At 31.3% G+C, this 5,000-nt stretch overlaps 1 non-coding gene across 1 annotated transcript in view; it reads left to right on the plus strand.

Moving 5' to 3' along the window:
- The first annotated feature begins 4,210 nt into the window (after window positions 1-4,210).
- Window positions 4,211-5,000, plus strand: part of LOC127290840 (small subunit ribosomal RNA) — a 1,918-nt gene continuing 1,128 nt past the window's right edge. The window contains exon 1 of the ribosomal RNA XR_007844487.1: window positions 4,211-5,000. This exon is cut by the window's right edge and continues 1,128 nt beyond it. This is a non-coding gene — a ribosomal RNA (small subunit ribosomal RNA).

Genomic DNA, 5,000 nt, shown 5'->3' on the forward strand with positions numbered 1-5,000 from the left:
CCCTTTTAAAAATTTACTATAAACAAGAACTTTCTAAAATTGACATAAACCAATGCGCACCAAATACTTTAAAACTCACTAATTACCACTAAATGATGAATGCCAACTCAGTAATATACATATTAATGGAAAGCAATGCGCATCAAATACTTTAAAACTTACTTATTGTATTAAATGATATATGCCAACTCTAAAAAAAAAAAAGAAATTCAAACAAGCGCTGGTAAACGGCGGGAGTAACTATGACTCTCTTCAGATAGCCAAATACCTTGTCATCTAATTTTTGAAGCGCATAAGTGGATTAACGAGATTCCCGCTGTCCCTTTTAAAAATTTACTATAAACAAGAACTTGCTAAATTTGACATAAACCAATGCGCACCAAATACTTTAAATCTTTTTATTTGTACTAATGGATAAATGCCAACTCTGCAATATGCACATTATAGGAAAGCAATGCGCACCAAATACTTTAAAACTTTTTATTTGTACTAAATGATAAATGCCAACTCTTGAATATGCATATTATAGGAAACCAATGCGCACCAAATACTTTAAAACTTTTTATTTGTACTAAATGATAAATGCCAACTCTGCAATATACATATTATAAGAAAGCAATACGCATCAAATACTTTAAAACTTTTTATTTGTACATAAATGATAAATGCCAACTCTGCAATATACATATTATAAGAAAGCAATACGCACCAAATACTTTAAAACTTTTTATTTGAACTAAATGATAAATTCCAACTCTTGAATATGCATATTATAGGAAACCAATGCGCACCAAATACTTTAAAACTCACTAATTACCACTAAATGATGAATGCCAACTCTGTAATATACATATTATAAGAAAGCAATACGCATCAAATACTTTAAAACTTTTTATTTGTACATAAATGATAAATGCCAACTCTTCAATATACATATTATAAGAAAGCAATGCGCACCAAATACTTTAAAACTCACTAATTACCACTAAATGATAAATGCCAACTCTGCAATATACATATTATAAGAAAGCAATGCGCACCAAATACTTTAAAACTTTTTATTTGTACTAATTGATGATATATGCCAACTCTGTAATATTTTTATGTAAAAGCAATACGCATCAAATGGTCTATAATGAACTTACAAATAAGCAATGCGCACCAAATACTTTAAAACTTTTTATTTGTACTAAATGATAAATGCCAACTCTGCAATATACATATTATAAGAAAGCAATACGCATCAAATACTTTAAAACTTTGTATTTGTACATAAATGATAAATGCCAACTCTGCAATATACATATTATAAGAAAGCAATACGCACCAAATACTTTAAAACTTTTTATTTGAACTAAATGATAAATTCCAACTCTTGAATATGCATATTATAGGAAACCAATGCGCACCAAATACTTTAAAACTCACTAATTACCACTAAATGATGAATGCCAACTCTGTAATATACATATTATAAGAAAGCAATACGCATCAAATACTTTAAAACTTTTTATTTGTACATAAATGATAAATGCCAACTCTTCAATATACATATTATAAGAAAGCAATGCGCACCAAATACTTTAAAACTCACTAATTACCACTAAATGATAAATGCCAACTCTGCAATATACATATTATAAGAAAGCAATGCGCACCAAATACTTTAAAACTTTTTATTTGTACTAATTGATGATATATGCCAACTCTGTAATATTTTTATGTAAAAGCAATACGCATCAAATGGTCTATAATGAACTTACAAATAAGCAATGCGCACCAAATACTTTAAAACTTTTTATTTGTACTAAATGATAAATGCCAACTCTGCAATATACATATTATAAGAAAGCAATACGCATCAAATACTTTAAAACTTTGTATTTGTACATAAATGATAAATGCCAACTCTGCAATATACATATTATAAGAAAGCAATACGCACCAAATACTTTAAAACTTTTTATTTGAACTAAATGATAAATTCCAACTCTTGAATATGCATATTATAGGAAACCAATGCGCACCAAATACTTTAAAACTCACTAATTACCACTAAATGATGAATGCCAACTCTGTAATATACATATTATAAGAAAGCAATACGCATCAAATACTTTAAAACTTTTTATTTGTACATAAATGATAAATGCCAACTCTTCAATATACATATTATAAGAAAGCAATGCGCACCAAATACTTTAAAACTCACTAATTACCACTAAATGATAAATGCCAACTCTGCAATATACATATTATAAGAAAGCAATGCGCACCAAATACTTTAAAACTTTTTATTTGTACTAATTGATGATATATGCCAACTCTGTAATATTTTTATGTAAAAGCAATACGCATCAAATGGTCTATAATGAACTTACAAATAAGCAATGCGCACCAAATACTTTAAAACTTTTTATTTGTACTAAATGATAAATGCCAACTCTGCAATATACATATTATAAGAAAGCAATACGCATCAAATACTTTAAAACTTTTTATTTGTACATAAATGATAAATGCCAACTCTGCAATATACATATTATAAGAAAGCAATACGCACCAAATACTTTAAAACTTTTTATTTGAACTAAATGATAAATTCCAACTCTTGAATATGCATATTATAGGAAACCAATGCGCACCAAATACTTTAAAACTTTTTATTTGTACTAAATGATGAATGCCAACTCTGCAATATAAACTATAGGAAAGCAATGCGCACCAAATACTTTAAAACTTTTTATTTGTACTAAATGATAAATGCCAACTCTGCAATATACATATTATAGGAAACCAATGCGCACCAAATACTTTAAAACTTTTTATTTGTACTAATTGATGATATATGCCAACTCTGTAATATTTTTATGTAAAAGCAATACGCATCAAATGGTCTATAATGAACTTACAAATAAGCAATGCGCACCAAATACTTTAAAACTTTTTATTTGTGACTAATTGATGATATATGCCAACTCTGTAATATTTTTATGTAAAAGCAATACGCATCAAATGGTCTATAATGAACTTACAAATAAGCAATGCGCACCAAATACTTTAAAACTTTTTATTTGTACTAAATGATGATATATGCCAACTCTGTAATATTTTTATGTAAAAGCAATACGCATCAAATGGTCTATAATGAACTTACAAATAAGCAATGCGCACCAAATACTTTAAAACTTTTTATTTGTGACTAATTGATGATATATGCCAACTCTGTAATATTTTTATGTAAAAGCAATACGCATCAAATGGTCTATAATGAACTTACAAATAAGCAATGCGCACCAAATACTTTAAAACTTTTTATTTGTACTAAATGATGATATATGCCAACTCTGTAATATTTTTATGTAAAAGCAATACGCATCAAATGGTCTATAATGAACTTACAAATAAGCAATGCGCACCAAATACTTTATATTTATCATTAGTTCTAAAAGACAAATAACAACTTTAAAATATAGTATGTAAAAGCAATGCGCACCAATTAGTAGTGAAAAATATATTAATAATTTTTTTAAAAAATTGAAAAAAAAAATTTAATTTTTTTTTCGACCTTTATTGAAATACTATGTATTTAGAAGATTCCTTATATATGAATCAATGTATTTGACCATTAATCGCGATACACTTTTTTTGATGGTTCGGATCCTTGTAAGCACAGCATTGTCACGAGTCGGTGTCTAAGACCGAATGGCTCATATGTGACGAGCGCCTTGGGCGTCTAAGTATATATTTTTTCATTTTGAAATTTTTATATTACTTTAACAACAGAGCATCGACTCACTCGATTCCGAGCGATAGTCAAAAATAATAAACGATATAATGTCTAATGACATTAACAAGACGACTTTTTCAAAGTCTATCGTTGGGTATATATAACCTTATATATATCATATATGAGAGTACGATTTTGAAAGTACCTTGTCGGATTTGTGTCAGTTATGAGGGCGATACAATCTGAAAATATATTGAACGAAATGCCCTTATAAAATAAAAACAAAAAATTTATAAGGAGAGCAGTTTTATATTGATGTGTGTGCGTCTCACCGCTAGAGAAAATTGTTTCTACGGTGTTAAAAGACCCTCCTCATTATATACTCTCTCGCTCATGTGACAAAAAATAATAAATTTAAAAGCTTGAGTGTCTAAGAGAGTATATAAATTTTATATACTTTTAAAGATATATATTCAAAGCTCCCTGGTTGATCCTGCCAGTAGTCATATGCTTGTCTCAAAGATTAAGCCATGCATGTCTAAGTGCATGCCAAATTAAGGTGAAACCGCGAATGGCTCATTAAATCAGTTATGGTTCCTTAGATCGTACCCACATTTACTTGGATAACTGTGGTAATTCTAGAGCTAATACATGCAAACCAGAGTTCCGACCAGAGATGGAAGGAACGCTTTTATTAGATCAAAACCAATCGGTGGCGGGCTTTGCTCGTCCACCGTTTACTTTGGTGACTCTGAATAACTTTGTGCTGATCGCACGGTCTTCGCGCCGGCGACGCATCTTTCAAATGTCTGCCTTATCAACTGTCGATGGTAGGTTCTGCGCCTACCATGGTTGTAACGGGTAACGGGGAATCAGGGTTCGATTCCGGAGAGGGAGCCTGAGAAACGGCTACCACATCCAAGGAAGGCAGCAGGCGCGCAAATTACCCACTCCCGGCACGGGGAGGTAGTGACGAAAAATAACGATACGGGACTCATCCGAGGCCCCGTAATCGGAATGAGTACACTTTAAATCCTTTAACGAGGATCAATTGGAGGGCAAGTCTGGTGCCAGCAGCCGCGGTAATTCCAGCTCCAATAGCGTATATTAAAGTTGTTGCGGTTAAAAAGCTCGTAGTTGAATCTGTGTCGCACGCTGTCGGTTCGCCGCTCGCGGTGTTTAACTGACATGCTCGTGAGACGTCCTACCGGTGGGCTTAGCTCCTTCGGGAGCGGTCCAACTAATATCCCATCGCGGTGCTCTTCATTGA

This window comes from Leptopilina boulardi, unplaced genomic scaffold (assembly GCF_019393585.1).
Source record: "Leptopilina boulardi isolate dan_hultmark-lab unplaced genomic scaffold, ZJU_Lbou_2.1 LbouV2_9, whole genome shotgun sequence".
Lineage (NCBI taxonomy): Eukaryota > Metazoa > Arthropoda > Insecta > Hymenoptera > Figitidae > Leptopilina > Leptopilina boulardi.